Source organism: Euprymna scolopes, chromosome 24 (assembly GCF_053919585.1).
Source record: "Euprymna scolopes isolate OS-2025 chromosome 24, ASM5391958v1, whole genome shotgun sequence".
NCBI lineage: Eukaryota > Metazoa > Mollusca > Cephalopoda > Sepiida > Sepiolidae > Euprymna > Euprymna scolopes.
This window is the reverse complement of record NC_136505.1, coordinates 26,646,238-26,664,223: the sequence shown is the minus strand read 5'-3', so window position 1 is coordinate 26,664,223 and position 17,986 is coordinate 26,646,238.

Below are 17,986 nucleotides of genomic sequence, written 5' to 3'. Positions count from 1 at the left end.
CATCATCACCGCAAAGAATTTTCGTTTCTTCTTCTGCATATCGAAAACCAAGTAGAATTCGCATACACAGAATTTATTTCCAGGAACTTCCTATCTTTGGAACGCATTACCCCGTGACTACTTCCTTGTAGACTACAACAGGGTACCAGACTGTATCAGTATGCAAAAATTAAAATCCAACATAAACATACATCTTGCTGCGTAACCTCCCACTTAGGATGCCCTTATAAATCTGATCCTCCTAATCATAGTAGCTATTTATACCTCAGTAACAATATTTTTTGTTTGGGAGAAAACAAACGTTTTTTTTTTTTTAAGTCAACTTTTGTTTATTCCATTCATCACTTTAAATCCTCTCATGGTACTGTTTATTGTCCGATTGGCACTTATTTTTGAGCAGCTATTAGCTTTGGGAAATATATATAAAAAGAAGGGTTTAGTGGGGAAACCAGTTCCCCTAAACAGGAGTCTCTGGATGATATTTATTTTCCTTCCTTGGCAATAAGATGTGGCACAAGGCCAAAGGGTGGAAAAAGAAAAGCCAAAATACAAAATGAAGCGCACTCTGGTTCCACAAACGATGAGTTAGCACCATCAGCATTCCCCGGTAGGAGCGCCATAAACGATTGGTGATAAACTAAAAGAGAAAAAACGCCCACAACCAAACGTAATTTCCATGAACAGAGTTTCTTTCCAAAATCTTCCTATTTGTAGAAGACATTACTATGGGAATGTTTCCCTGCAGACTACAACACGGTTGTCTTCAAGTCTCATATTAACAAATACTTGTAAATCATCTCATAATATTGTTCATTATCAAACTAATAATCTCATTAATCTTATACTAGCGGAACCTGTGAAAATTCCTTTCATGTGTAATAGATTGATGTTGGCATTCTGTGGATGTTCAACGTAAATAGAGACGCCCTGATATTATTGTAGATCTTTTGTTAAAACCGCAGAAGTATTTTTCTTAGCTAGCAGGGACGCCTGACGTAGCATGGACATAAAATACGCTTAAATATGATATTTTAATTTATGCAGATTTCGTATGTATTATTATAGAGTCAATTTTCTATCGATTCTTATATATTATAAAGTTGTGATTTCAAAATTATAAAAAGGACTTGGATGCATCAGCTTTAATCGAAACCGAAACCAAAACTTATGAAGAATTCTTGGTAAAATTATTTATTATCAGAAATGGAAGATCATAACAATCAAACGACAGTCACCCAGAAGAAAAAAGATGTAATCGCGACACACAAAATAACAATGGCTTTTATTCTGTGTAAGTGTTGACTCATGAGCATAAAAACCATGGTTCTCATATAACTTCTTTGAAAAACTATGTCCTCACAAGCATTTCAAGAACCGAATTACTTGGAGTGACATGGATGCTAACTTTAATTTCCAGATTAGATCTACAGTTTAAACATATTTTAATTTCCGCTTTAACTGGAAGCAACAAACAATGATACATATTGCTTGTTCACCAATAAGACATAAAACCACAGCCTACAAACACTATAAAAGTGGCACACTTTAAGCTCTTAGATTGAGTTTGAACCTCCTTTGGGTTCTTCAGTAAGACTCATCTGAATACAGGGTTCGAAACCCGAGTCATTTGTATGTAAGATGGATACTCTATTTTCTTGAGGAAATACACCTTAAAATATCATAGAAGGTATCTAAAGCTGTACGTCTCCGGTAAACAGATACTGCCTTCTGGCTGACTATAACATTGTCGTTTTCAAGTCCAATGTAAACAAATTCTTGCCGAGCCGTCCTCTTAAGCAATCTATTTCTTTACCAATTACAACCATCGTTATACATCCCTTTGATATTTCACTGTTCACCTCTCAAATTCAGTTAAGTCTTATCCTCGAGTAGGATTTAGGCTTTGATAAGGAATGATGAGCCTGGCCAGTGCCAAATAGGTGACCATTTGGGAAGGTTAGGTGCTTTATGCACCGCGCCGAGTCATAAGAATTTTCCAGGTTGGTATTTGGATTAATTCACTGGGAGAGATGCATCTTTAGTCTTAGTTAAGACGCATCTAGGAGAAGATAACTCTGATGTCGTCGGCAGCAGGACCGTTGGGTGGCTATGGAAGAGGATGAATTTCTAGCAGATCAAAGGTTTTATGTCATTAAGAGCTTGTATTTATTTGCTTCCTCACTGAGCAAATTAGGCACAAGAGCGTTTTTTAATGTGGAGAGATTGGGGAAATGGGGACCAGCTACCCGGGGAGTAGGGGAGCTGGATAGTGACAATTGGTATGAAGGGTTTCCCCTTCATTGACCAATAACTGATTGCTATAAGAGCAATGGTCTTATATGTGGGGTTGCCCCAACATATGGTCTTTGCTCGCAGTATCTGCCGGAACAGATGCAACACTTTTGAACTTTGATCTTGGCCCGAAGGCCAAGCAATACCTTATGGTATTAAGAGATGTTTTTTTTTATTTGCAGCTGTGGGGATGATCTAAGGACAACGGATAGGTGCGAACAGGCGAGGCAGATGCCACTGCGCTGGGGAAGATAATGAAAACCCACTATATGTATTCTGCAAAGTTCAAATCATGTGATGTCTTCAAAAAAGAATCGGACCAACAATGGACAGAGGCCTATGGAGAACACTAATAATGATTACATCTACGGCATGAACATACAAGAAGAAGAAGAAGAAGAAGAAGAAGAAGAAGAAGAAGATATTTGTATGAATGAGTAACTATGAGGATGACCCTATTCTTATCAAGCAAGGATGTAGTTTGAGTTATTTTTAGTTGTATGTTCTGTGGTGATGCTTCGACAGAAAGAACATGGCAGCATTGCAGAAACTCACTCAACATGACAATCAGGAGGAGCATTGCTTTGGTTATCAGATAATTATAATACATCTGTAGTAGTGACACACAAAGATGTTAGCCATTGAAAGATTGAAATAACAATTCTTGAAAATCGCTTCAGACAAAGCGTGAAGCTACTTGATGTACAGAGCTAACGAGAATGAAGATGCTTGTCGCAAATACAGGAGAGCAAGACTATGCGTCGGAAAAGGGTTGCATAAGCTTGCAGTTCTTTGAAAGAAGCTACTGGAATAAGAAGCTATATTAGAATGATGTAGCAAAACAGTGAATCGATGGAGACCACTAGACTAATGAGTCAAACGAGCTGGAACAAAGGAAGCAAGGAATAGACAAGACAATTCTGAAGAATACATGCCATAGTAGTATGTATATTAAAAAAAGGCTGTGACTAGCAACATCACGTTTGTAAAAGAGAAGTTACAGAGATATAGAAAGAGTAGGAAGGGCCAATTAAATTACAGATGCGTTTCTGCATCTTATCAAGAATCCTGAAAGTGGACAGAGATTCACCATCCCCAAATATGACATCAGTACTCCATACAAGATTATTTATGACTTATTGATTAAGTGTCAATTATTGCGCCAGAAGCTAGAATTACTCATAATGATAGGAGTTTTATTGAGTTTTTACTCCTCTAGATCCGCCGTGTCCTCTCTATGCCCATTTATACTAACAGGGTTGCGTCAGAAAGGGTGTGGCTCCTTTCCACGCGCAGATATTTATTCACTATAGCGAGGCTAGCTGCAAACTGTAGTCATACAAGAATACTTAGAGATGGGTCATATATAGTGCTGGGTGCATGTAGACCAGTCAAGGATGCCATATAGGCCATCTCGAAAAGGTAGTACTCCCCTGCATGGACTTGCTGAAACCCAATATTGAAAATCAAGGTGGCACAATTAATTAGTCATCTTATGCGACCTTTCTTTAGATTGACCTGCATGTACCACCATGCTTTTGGGATGTAATGCTGACTATGTAAGAAGCTGGTTCAACCCCACTAGGATGAATAGCGTTGCAACAACAACTTTGATTGATTGATTATTGATTGACTGATTATTGATTGATTGATTATTAGGGTTAAAAATATAATTAAAATTTTACTACCAAATCAAAAAATGGACTAAAAAAAAATCTTCCAATACATTATTGAATTTAGATATTTCGCCCCCTCCCCATCGGCCCCCCTCACCCTCAAACAGAAAAGTTATTTAAAACAGTGTGAAAAGAATATTAAGACATACACATTAAGATACCCATACAAATATGACCTTATTAATAATAACCTTAACCTTTGGATTATTTAATAGGTACAAAGAGAGCAAACACCAAACTATTTTTATTTTCATTTTGTCCTTATATTTCTTAAACGATGTTTTATATTTATTTAACAATGCTTTGTATATGTTTTATATTAATTTAACAATGTTTAACATGTTTTATATTTATTTAACAATGTTTAACATATGTTTTATATTTCTTAAACGATGTTTTATATATGTTTTATATTTATTTAACAATGCTTTGTATATGTTTTATATTTATTTAACAATGCTTTGTATATGTTTTATATTTATTTAACGATGTTTTACATATGTTTTATATTTATTTAATGATGTTTTATATATGTTTCATATTTCTTTAACGATGTTTTATATATGTTTTATATTTATTTAACAATGCTTTGTATATGTTTTATATTTATTTAATAATGCTTTGTATATGTTTTATATTTATTTAACGATGTTTTACATATGTTTTATATTTATTTAATGATGTTTTATATATGTTTCATATTTCTTTAACGATGTTTTATATATGTTTTATATTTATTTAACAATGCTTTGTATATGTTTTATATTTATTTAACAATGCTTTGTATATGTTTTATATTTATTTAACAATGTTTTATATATGCTTTCTATTTATTTAACAATGTTTAACATATGTTTTATATTTCTTTAACGATGTTTTATATATGTCTTGTATTTCTTTAACGATGTTTTACATATGTTTTACATTTTTTAACGATGTTTTACATATGTTTTATATTCTTAAACGATGTTTTATATATGTTTTATATTTCATTAACGATGTTTTATATATGTTTTATATTCATTAACGATGTTTCGCATATGTTTTATAGTACTTTAACGATGTTTTATATATGTTTTATATTTTTTAACGATGGTTCTGACAAAGGAAAAACAATTGATATTTGCTGACCTAGTTGTTGTTTGGAGTGGATGGTAAGTGGAGTTTTTCAATTTTCTTATAATCTTCATTATCATTCAACTTTTAATCTATCCATTTTATTAATCCTTATCCTCGCATGTTGTTTGGCCTTAATAAGTGGTCATCATTATTATATTGTATGAATCCGAGATTCTATTGTTGGCATTGGTTTCCCCGATATTTTTTCTAGTCAGAATTATTTCTGAAAAACAGCGGGAATTGCAGGAGGGATTCTGTAAAGATCGTCAACATCCTAACTGAAAGTGATTTTTTATGGAACGAACTGGATTCGAACTTGGAACACCGAGGTTGTTAGCCTATGTCGGTAATAAGTAGTTACTCCCAAGTTAAAACAAAAAGCAGGCAAAACTTTGTGGAAATCTTGAGGAGGTTACAGGCTAAGACAAAGAACGCAGGAAGAAAACCAGAGAGTACATCGGCCGGAAAATTTGTTCAGATTGCAACAAATCAAACGAGAAATTCAGCCTGTACTGTCCGAATAAGGGAAATAAGCATACATGTATTTCAGAAAACGTGTCAAATAATTAACTTACTTCTAACTATTTCATATATGCCCTCTCTCCTAAACGCGACACTGTTCACCCAAATCAAAGTATCTCCCATTACTCTCTAACAAAATGGCGAGAAAAAAAAAATAACCATTTTTACTTAAAAAAAAAAAACACCCATTTAAAAAAAAAGAAACCCGTAAAAGAAAACAAAAATATAAGAATAAAAAATCAAAATTAAAAAACAAACTTAAAAATGAAACAAAATAAGCAAATTATAAGAAAACGAAACTTCAATGCTGTACAGGATAAATAATCCTCCTTGACAACCTGTTTAATCTTCACGGTTGAGGATGTGCTGTTCATCTATATGCATGCTTTGCAATTTTTGTGGCCGAACGGAATGAATGGCTGGAAGTCTGTTTCTTCTCCCAGAATACAAATCTCACATCTGACGCCAGAAAACACTGAGGAATAATGATAGTGTTGAGATTCATGATAGTTCGATCAAAGGTTTCTACGCTTTTATTGATTGCGAACAGCATCTCCTTCAAAGCCAGTTTCTCGACACTCGGTAAACGTGTGAAATACAAATGAAATAGTTTGTTTTTTCTTTTTTTTTCATTTTTTTTGTTTTTTTTTTTCGTTTTTTTTTGTGCATCGTTTTTATTTAGACTATTATCCTTATGCACATTGGCATCTATAATTTTAATACGTTTCGGCCGACATGCTCTCCAACCTTCTTCAGAAGTATTGCTCGTCTGCATTGATTCTTTTCACATATTCAATGTTGTTGATTATTTACTAAAGTGTCTGTTTATTGGGATGCAGTGATGCAACCAGCCAATGTATATATATATTATATATGTATATTATATATATATATATATATATATATATATATATATATATATATATATATATAATGTGTGTGTATATATATAATGTGTGTATATATATGTATATATTTGTATATATATATGTATATTTGTGCATATATATGTATATATTTGTATATATATATATATGTGTGTGTGTGTGTGTATATATATATGTAAATGTATGTGTTAATCGTGAACCCTGCACTAATGATTCCCAAACGGTGAAACACTAGTGTCTGTAGGTATTTAATAATTATTATTATTATAAATAATTATATCCATATATATATTTATATATATATATATATATATATATATATATAAATAAATATTTGTGTGTATATATAAATATATATATACTTATATATTTATATATATATAAGTATATATATATAAATATATGTATATTTATATATATAGTAGTGTTATATATATATATTTATGTATATATATATATATATATACGTATATATATATACGTATATATATATATATAGTATTAGTGTTGGGACGATGAATCGGAATCAGGAATCGGAAAAATCAGAACGTTTGTGAGTATTGAAATCGGTATCGAAATCGGAAACATGTTGCGATGCCAAAAACGATTGGTTTAATTATCTTTAATTATTTAATTTCGTTTAAAACAAAATCTGCCACTGCTAGTAGTAATAAAATAATAAATATTTATAATAATAATAGTAATAATGAAATAATAAATATTTATTGATTTTAAACAACCAGTAAAACTAAAATGTATAGATCACCCCTAATCACACCCACACACGTGTGTTTTTATCTTTGGGAAAATTTTGCACATTTTACGGTAATCGCGAAAATTAATAACAATTTTATAGTAAAATATTTAGAGATTTATAAGAATCGGTATTTGTATCGGAATCGCGAATTTAGGACGAAATCTGTAATTATATCGGAGTCGAGAAAAATATTGGAATTGTCTCATCACTAATATGTAGTTACAATTTTCTTATAGAATTTCTTATTCAATTTCTTGTGTTAATCTACTTTCCTGGGCAACGCCGAAATACGGGTCAACTAGTGTGCAACATTGTCTGAGAAAATGTGAAGCACTCTGTATATGTGTGAGCGTAAAGCAAAATTCCCAACCGATTGTCGCATCTATCTATCTCTCTCCCTCAAATAAATATATATATATATATATATATATATATATATATATATATATATATATATATATATATATATATATATATATAATAAATTCCACAGCCAAACAACGTCGCAGCCCACAAGAGCCATGACAGTCAAAGAACCGGAAGTCCAAGACTCGAAGGGCGAAACTCGAGTCTTGGACTTCCGGTTCTTTGACTGTCATGGCTCTTGTGGGCTGCGACGTTGTTTGGCTGTGGAATTTATTATATACAATCTCTCACATTCTGAAAATCATATATATATATATATATATATATATATATATATATATATATATATCACAACGCTATTACAAGTTTCTTATAGAGCGCAATCAAAACAAGAGGCAAGGGATATAACTGAATCACAGAGCATATTTTGCTGGCCATTACTCTGTTTTGTGTTGTATTTAAAAGCATTTTCCTATCTATCTTAGGAATCTACATCAACTCACGTCAGCACCTAACCGACCCCGACCCGCGGGGTCAGTTCAAACAATTCTGCTCTGTCAATATTTACAAGCTTGTCTACATGCGTTGATATACATGCGTCTTTTGTTGGCGTTGTTGTCTTCTTTAACTCACGCATCCTGGATTCCCCTCTGTTCAAATAATTTGTTTTGAGGACAGCAACATATTCATATCGGAAGGCACATATGTATTCGTTTATGTCTACATGAATCTTGATCAGTAATAAACACGGCGATGCATGGGTTAGGGTTAGGGTAAGGGTGGCGCGTTTTCCTTACGTGCTGATTAATTTAAAACGTAAGATATAAGATTTTGTAAAGCATCAGGCGACATTATGGAATTTTTCGCGCCCTTTTTTTTTTTTTTTTTTTGATAAGGAAGGATTTTTTTATATATATCATCAAGATTCACCCCCCCCCCCTCCCCGCCAAAAGAAACTAAACAAAAAAGACCCTCCTTATTTATCACCTTATGTCTTTCAGTTTACACACACACACACACACACACACACACACACACACACATATATATATATATATATATATATATATATATATATATGTATACCTTGCCACCACGGTGTGAGAGGGAAAACATCACATAAGGTTTGAGATTTTAATGGGCTCAGCAACATGTAAATATAGACTAGGTACAGATAGGGGTCAAAACAGTTTTAGGGTTGGGGTTGGGAGGAGGGTGTCCATCAAATTAAAACGTGATGCCCTTACTGTCGTGTTTACTACTTCTTGGCATCTTGATACAAGTTTTAACTCCAAATCTAGTATATCTGCTATTATATAAAAGCGTGTCCGTGTGTGTGTGTGTGTGTGTGTGTGTGTGTGTGTGTGTGTGTGTGAGAGAGAGAGAGAGAGAGAGAGAGAGAGAGAGAGAGAGAGAGAGAGAATGAGTTCTTCATAGGCCCCAAAACGGCTGAGCCTATCCTTTGCAAATTTCATACAAGGTAATTCATATGTTGGGCAGTGTTCTTCAAAATCTTTTGTACAGAAATTCATCCGATAAGTATCGTAAATCGAAAAAATCCGATCCTGAAAATAGTCTTTCTTATAAATAAAAAAAAGGATAATTTTTACGTAATATTTTGTTATACGGGCCAAGGGAGTTCATAAAAGTTCAGCAAATCATTTCTTCTCAAAAAAAAAAAGCAAAAAAAAAAAAAAGCATATTTATTACCATCTAGAGGTATAGCTCAGTGGTAGCGCATTCGATTACAGATCGAATGATCCCTTGTTCAAGCCCAGGTGTCCCTCGCCACTTTACTTTAATTTTTCTTATTAATGAGTTCAATTTACGGTAAAAGAAGAGGTACCATTTAAAATCGCCGCAAATAATTTCTTCATTTGCATATTTTAAAACTAAAAATTAATCAGAAGTGACTTTTCCAGAGCATTCCTCATCAAGCTCAAATATCAGTAAATATAAAAAAAAACATACGGAATTTGATGAACGACATTGACATCATCATCATCATTATAATTATTTTATTTTATTTTATTTTATTTATTTATTTATTTTGCGAATTAGTCTACGGGGAAAATTATTCCTAGTTATATATAATACTAGTAGGCCGCCCAGCATTGCCCGGTCGTAAAATACGCTTAAATATTATATTTTGATTAATACAGATTTCGTATTGATTATTATATTATGTTGGGCCAAATATATAATAATGATTTAAAAAGTTAAAAAAAAAAAAGACTCGTGCGCCACCACCGAAAATCGAAACAAAAACGTTTAGCTTACGATTTACTTTTTCCTTTGACGTTAATGCCTGAGCTATGAAGACCTGTTTGCTGCAAGGCTAAAAATTTTAACATGAACGAATAGCTATTACGTCACGCATGCATATTAGTAATGCTGTCGTTCGATCTTTACTTAGCAAATTCCATTTTTTTTTAATTTTCACACTTTGCACCTACTAGCGGAGGGGGGGGCGGCTTTACCTGGGCGTAAAATACGCTTAAATATGATATTTTAATTTGTCCAGATTTTGTAAATATTATTATAGAGTCGTGATTTCAAAAGTAAAAGTAAAAAAAAAAGAAGACATTTGGTTACCATCAGCTAAGAATCAAAACCGAAGCTATAGTATTCAAACCTAGTGACGTTACCACTGTACCAATATGACATACACATGAACTGATTAAAAATTAAAACTCATGAATAAACTAAAATGAATGTACAAAAGTATAACGATTTTTCAATTTTTACCTATTTTTGACCCCTTAAAAACTATTTTCACTGGCTTAAGACCCATAAAAGAGAACAGTCCGTAAAAAACAAAATCCAATCATTTAGGCCCCTATTGAGGAAAATATGGGGACAGACAGACATATAGCTTTTTATATATTAGATTTTCCCTAAATATAAAGTCTCGCATGGGTTCGAATACTCTATATATTAAGTTTCATGTATGTAGACCAAAAACTAAAGGAGGAGTTTGCTAAGCAAAATTTTTTAAAACAAATATACATACGTATACATAAATATATATGGAAACAATTTCGTGTTTACTATAAACTTTTACGCAATGAGTGTTTAAAAGAATATGCAAATTAGCTAGATCTTTTGCAGATCAACGCAATTCCACGACCCATATAACCAAGTTGTATTTTCTTTTTAAATAAATAGAAAAAAAAGGCTTGCTGTTGTTCTTGGCCTTCGGGCCGGGATCAAAGTGTAGTATCTGTTTCAGCAGATACTACTTGGCCTTCGGGCCAAGAACAAAGTGTAGTATCTGTTCCGGCAGATACTGCACTTAAGATGATTTGTACCAGTCAATGGAGGGGAAACCCTCTATACTGGGACAATTATTATTTTTGGTAACCAGAGTGCCCCCTTTTTGCCTACTTTTAGGGGAGCTGGTTTTTACCTCACATTAAAAACGGCCTTGTGCCTAATTTGCTCAGTGGGGGAGCAAATAAATACCATCTGTTTCAGCAGATACTGCACTTAAGATAATTTGTACCAGTCAATGGAGGGGAAACCCTCTATACTGGGACAATTATTATTTTTGGTAACCAGAGTGCCCCCTTTTTGCCTACTTTTAGGGGAGCTGGTTTTTACCTCACATTAAAAACGGCCTTGTGCCTAATTTGCTCAGTGGGGGAGCAAATAAATACCATCTGTTTCAGCAGATACTGCAAGCAAAGATAACATGTGGGGGCAGCCCCACATATAAGACCTTGGTCAATGTAAGGGCAACCCTTCATACCAATTGTCACTATCCAGCTCCCCTACTCCCCGGGGAGTTGGTCCCCATTTCCCTTTCACTCCTCACATTAAAAATCGGCTTTGTGCCTAATTTGCTCAGTGGGGGAGCAAATAAATACCATCTGTTTCAGCAGATACTGCAAGCAAAGATAACATGTGGGGGCAGCCCCACATATAAGACCTTGGTCAATGGAAGGGCAACCCTTCATACCAATTGTCACTATCCAGCTCCCCTACTCCCCGGGGAGTTGGTCCCCATTTCCCTTTCACTCCTCACATTAAAAATCGGCTTTGTGCCTAATTTGCTCGGTGGGGGAGCAAATAAATACCCTGTTGTTCTTGGCCTTCGGGCCAGGATCAAAGTGTAGTATCTGTTCTGATGCTTCACTTAAGTTAAGTGGTCCTTGGTCAATATAGGGGAAAGCCTTCATACTGAGACAATTACTATTTTTGGATACTACCAGAATGCCCCCTTTTTGTCTTACTTTTAGGGGAGCTGGTTTTCCCCCCATATTAAAAACGACCTTGTGTCGCTTTTGCTTTCGTGGGGAAGCAAATTAATACGTAAATAGAAAAAAGGATATTCAATATGAGTATCAATACATGCACAAAAAAATTATCTACGGTTCCACCGGTAAAACATTCAGAACACACACTCGTCTAGCTACAACTACTATCAACAATTCCCCTTACTTTCTATCTGTGCCTAAAACTAAATGAAAATTCTGCAAGCAATTTTTTTTCTAGAACGATCCTTCTGTCGAACACAAAACCGCGGTGTTGCTTTCTAACCAACTATAACATGGTTGTATTGAAGTCTAATGTAAACAAGTTCTTGTTAAGCAGTCCTCTTAAATAATCAAACCCTACCCAAGTTCCACCATTACTGATCATCATGGCATTATCTCTCCTGCTACACGACACTCACTATAGCACTATCCCGTGATCGGGACGCTTGGTGATACAAAATTTAAAGAGGGTAATGAGACGGAAAATTTCAAAAGACTCAAAAGACCCAAGACGCCATAGTTTTGACCTCTACAGTATTGTCGGTTACAACTGACGCTTGCAAAAGAGAACAGAGGAAGGGCCATGACACTCACTAACTCCCTTATTTTCGAGTGGCTTTTGGACTTTGATATGCAGTAATCCCCCCAAGTAAAAAAAGAGTAGTAAAATTAATTCCCCGAAGAGAACACTTTTGCACCATTATAATGTCCCATATATGAAGATTAAAATCTAGATATAAACATTATGCTAAGAATCTTTATTCCAATTTGGATCAAAATCCATTACATGCTTTTGATTCAAGGAAATGTCTAAGGCGAACTGCATTCTAAGGTTTCGAAGTTTTGAATCTGTTTGAAATTAAGTTTACACGAATCATATAGATAATTTAATTATCAGGAAACCCTAGGGGTATAATTTTTAACTTATCATAATTAAATTTTTAATTAAATCCATCAATCAATTGTAATTTCTTAGAAACATAATATTTACGAAACTAAGAGGTAGCTGGTTTCAGTATCGTTAATCGTGTGTTACCTCTCCATCGTACAGTGTATCGATATTCTATGGCTGACTGGGATAGCTTCCGTACATTTATATCAGACCTGCCTCTTCGTTCCATGTTTAAAAAGGATGTGTCCTCAATAGTATCAGACATGACGGAATGGTTAACTGTAGGTATTGACAGTTTCATACCCTCGAAGAAGTTCCAACAAAAACCTAATAGCCAGCCATGGTTCTCCCCAGAATGTGCTGCTGCCATTGCGCACAGAAATCACTTTTTCCATTGCTTCCAACGTAATAGATGTATGGAAACTAAAGCCGCCTTTAGGACTGCCAGCAACCACTGTAAAAAAGTAATAAAGAGAGCAAGAGAGTTATATGCTCAGTCTGTCAAGTCCAAGGTAGCTGAGCAGCGGCTTGGTTCCCATCAGTTCTGGCAAATATCAAACAGAATCCTCAACAGAAGTGTGAGCTCTATCCCAACTATCATCAATGGACCTGAGTTAATATCGTCAGCATCAGACAAAACCAATCTCTTTGCCAAGAACTTTGCAGCTAATTCTACCCTTTACGACGAAGGCCGCTAACCCCCAGTATTCCCTTGTATATCAGAAAACATGCTAAGTGACATCCAAATATCCATATGCGATGTTGCCAAGCTAATCAAAAACCTTGATTCCAGTAAAGCAACTAGTCCTGACGGCATTCCAGTTATAGTGCTTAAAAGGCTTCAATCGGAACTAGCGCCCATACTTACCAAGTTATTTAAGTGTTATCTTAACGAGAAATGCTTCCCAACACCTTGGAAAATCTCATCAGAATGCCCAGTCTTGCCAGTCGGTTTGCCTCAAACTCCACACTGAACTCGGTACACCACTCACTCCCTGATTTTCCTCTGCGAACAGACGCCTCACTAGACGATTTGAAAATCACCCCTTCTCAGGTACATGCTATTATAAAAAACCTAGACACCTCAAAAGCATGTGGACCAGATCTCATCCCGGCTGTGCTATTAAAAAAATGCTCTGCCGAGATTGCTCTAGTTCTGTTCAAACTTTACAATAAATGCCTTAACGAATCTTGTTTTCCCGACTGCTGGAAAACCGCCTCTGTGGTACCAGTCTTCAAGAATTCTGGTGAAAGAACTGACCCACTAAATTATCGCCCCATTAGCCTCCTCCCGCTTTTCGCCAAAATATTTGAGTCCTTAGTTAATCAAGCCCTAGTCCAGCACCTAACAGCTGCTAAACTCCTGACTGACAAAAAATATGGATTCAGGCAAGCCCGTTCAACAGCAGATATCTTAACTGTAGTTTCTGAACGTATATACCGTTCATTGGATAAAACAGGGGAGGGTAGAGCAGTGGCCCTCGATATATCTAAGGCTTTTGACAGGGTATGGCACGATGGTCTTCTAAGGAAAATTAGATCATATGGAATCACTGGAAGAATTCATAATGTACTTAAATCCTTCTTAAGTAATAGAAAAATCAAAGTTGTCCTCGATGGTCGTACATCCAAACAATATGACATAAATGCAGGAGTACCTCAGGGGTCTATCCTTGGACCTCTATTATTCCTGATATTCATAAACGACCTCCCTGATAAAATTGTTTCGGAGATGGGTATATTTGCCGATGACACCACTCTCTATAACAGATATGAGGGGAAAACAAATGAACACATATCCAATGAAATGGCAGAAACGCTAGAGGATGACCTCCAATCCGTAGTGGAATGGGGACAAAAATGGTTGGTCACATTCAATGCTGCTAAGACTAAGCTTGTTTCCTTCAATAACTACAAGAAACCTTCTCTGCCACCAATAGCAATGGCCAAGAACACATTACCTGAAAGTACTTCTTTTAAACTCCTCGGCCCAACGTTTACAGGGAATATGAACTGGAATAGATACATTGAGAGCATTGCCAAGGCTGCTGCAAGGAAGGTTGGCTCCCTCTACCGTGCTAGAAAACTACTTACGCCTGACAGTATCCTATACCTCTATAAGGCAACCATTCGCCCATGTATGGAGTACTGTTGTCACATCTGGGCTGGTGCATCTGCTTCTTGTCTCTCGCTCCTGGACAGGGTTCAAAAGAGAGTCGCCAACCTGATAGGTCCTGAACTGTCATCTAGGCTTCAGCCTCTGTCCCATCGACGAGATGTTGCATCCCTCTGCCCGTTCTACAAATACTTCAATGGTGAATGCTCTGACGAACTGCAAACACTTGTACCTCCCCGACGTAACTACCCCCGACAAACCCGACAAGCTACTAAGTCTCATCCCTTTACAGTAGAGATCCCTAGGTGCAAGAAAGCATTTTACTCCAATAGTTTCTTCCCCAAAACTGCGGGTCTTTGGAACTCCTTTCCGGGATTCTGCTTTCCCAACTGCAATGATATGCAGAAGTTCAAGTGTAATGTTAACAAACATCTTTCTACGCATCTCCCTTCATAATGACCCCGCTAATTAAGTCCCTGATAGTAGCCCCCTGCTTCAAAGTGGCACTGTGCCTTGTTTGGGGTGAAAATTGAATAATAAAAAAAAAAACTCATGTGACCGCTCATCTCTCTCTCAGTACAGATCAATAAGTCTCCTATGCCTCATGAGTAAGCTGCTAGAATCTGTGCTGAACAAGGAAGTAGTCAATCATCTCAGCAAAAATAACCTTCTTAGTGACATGCAATATGGTTTCCGTTCTGCTAGATCCACAGCAGACGTACTTACAGTTATATCTCATAGGATTAGCAAATCCCTCGATGGAGGCTTCCTCTCTAGGGCAATTGCTCTTGACATATCAAAGGCCTTTGATAAGGTATGGCATAAAGGCCTACTTCATAACATCCCCAGTCATGGTATAGCTGGAAATGTCTTCTCAACTATTACATCATTTCTTTCTGATAGGTTCTTAAGAGTAGTGGTTGATGGGCAGAAATCAGAGGCTCTCAGTATTAATGCTGGAGTCCCTCAGGCGTCCATCCTGGGTCCAACTCTCTTCCTGATCTACACCAATGATCTTCCAGACCACATCCTTAGATCATTCGTAGACATTTATGCTGATGACACTACCATCTATGGAAGCACTTCGAAGACCGTAAATGACCAAGTTCTCTCTGACTCTCTCTCCTCTGATCTTGAGCACGTGGTACAATGGGGAAAGAAGTGGCTGGTTACTTTTAATGCATCTAAAACCAAGCTTCTATCTTTACATCATCAACGCTCTGCTGCCCAGCTGCCATCAATCGAAATGAATGGCTCTCATCTTGGGGAGACTTCATGTTTTGACAAGCTTCTAGGCTTGATCTTTACTCCCAATCTGAAATGGAACACGTATATCAAATCAATTGCCGAAGTCGCTGGAAAGATGTTGGGATCCTTCTACCACTTCAGTAGATATCTCACTCCTGATGCAATTCTCTACCTATATAAAAGCCAGGTTCGGTCAACGATGGAGTACTGTTGTCACATCTGACAATTCACTTCTTTACTTATCATAATTAAATTTTTAATTAAATCCATTATATAATTGTAAGTTCTTAAAAACATAATATTTACAAAACTTAGATTTGGTGGTTGAAAAATTAAAATTATAGTGATAGTGTCCTTTTTACAGTACCTCTTCAATTTTAATTTTTACAGTACCTCTTCAATTTTAATTTTTAATTTTTGCGCTAATAAGAAAAATCTATGATCAATCACATCTATTTTTCTAATAAGATTTCCTCCGATGAGATGAGCCATTTACTGAAAGTCCTTGGCCCAAGGAAAAAATTTAACAATTATTTTTACTTGTTTGTCAAACAATAAATTTTGTTTTAATTTAACTCAGAATTTCCATATATATTGCCCGGGTGTTTGGAGGTGTATGTTGAGCAAAAAAAAAAAAAGCGGTAAATTTATTTTATCTTTGACCCTATTATGACCCCTTAACATTTATTGTTTTGGGCTCAAATAAAGTTATTAAGTTAGATACATGTCCAAGGAACCTATATCTAAAATTTCAAGTGTTTAGACTCAAAATTGTCGGAGGAGTTTGGTATAGTTCTCAAAGGTCAAATCGTTGAACTTTGACCCCTTAAAAGCCAAATTTCCGGTCGAAAACGTATCACAAAGATTTTTCCAAATCTTAGCACCCTGTATATCAAATTTTGAGTCTGTAGATTTCAAAATTGAAAGAGTTATTGCGTAGAGAAATTTACACACGCACAGACAGGCACATAGACATGTTCACTTTTATAGATATATATAGATAGATAGAATAATAGATTAAACAAAAATATATACGTATACATAAATATATATGGAAACAATTTTTTGTTTGTTGTAAAGATTTTATGCAAATATTATGCAAGTATAAATCATGTAGAATATCTGCATTAATATAATTACACGTAATAGTTAACTAAAGATGATCATCCCATGAGAAAATCAAAAAAACTAATAGGGAATTAATTAAAATGAATGTTTAAAAGAATATGCAAATTAGCTAGATCTTTTGCTAGTGGATGCATATATAAGAAAATTGTATTTTCTTTTTAAATAAATAGAAAAGAGGGTTTTAATATGAATATCAATACACAAAAAAAGAAAAACGAATTTATAGGAGTATAGATGTCACAGATTAAAGATCAAGTGAATTATCCTGTCAGATATTACATTGATGATAATATACTGATGATGTGAGTCATTATTGAAACTCCATGGATTAAGGAAATAAACATAATTTTTTTCTATATATTCCTTGTTTTAAACAATAAATTCTTAACTTAAATATATGTGTATATATTTTGATTTACAGAATTTATCTTTAGTCATTAAACTGATATATATATATATATATATGTGTGTGTGTGTGTGTGTGTGTGTGTGTGTGTGTGTGTATATATATATATAAAATAAAAAGAAATAAAAATTACAATAAGTTTACCAAGGTAATCAAAATGGTAAACTTAAAATATGTTATAAATATTAAAGAGTTAATATTTACAAGTAAAGTAATCTCAACCAGATGTAAAAGCTCAATAAAACTGAAAAGGAAATAGAGCTTATAATATGAACAAATGATTAATAAAACATGTTAAAAAACATCTTGAAAAAGAGT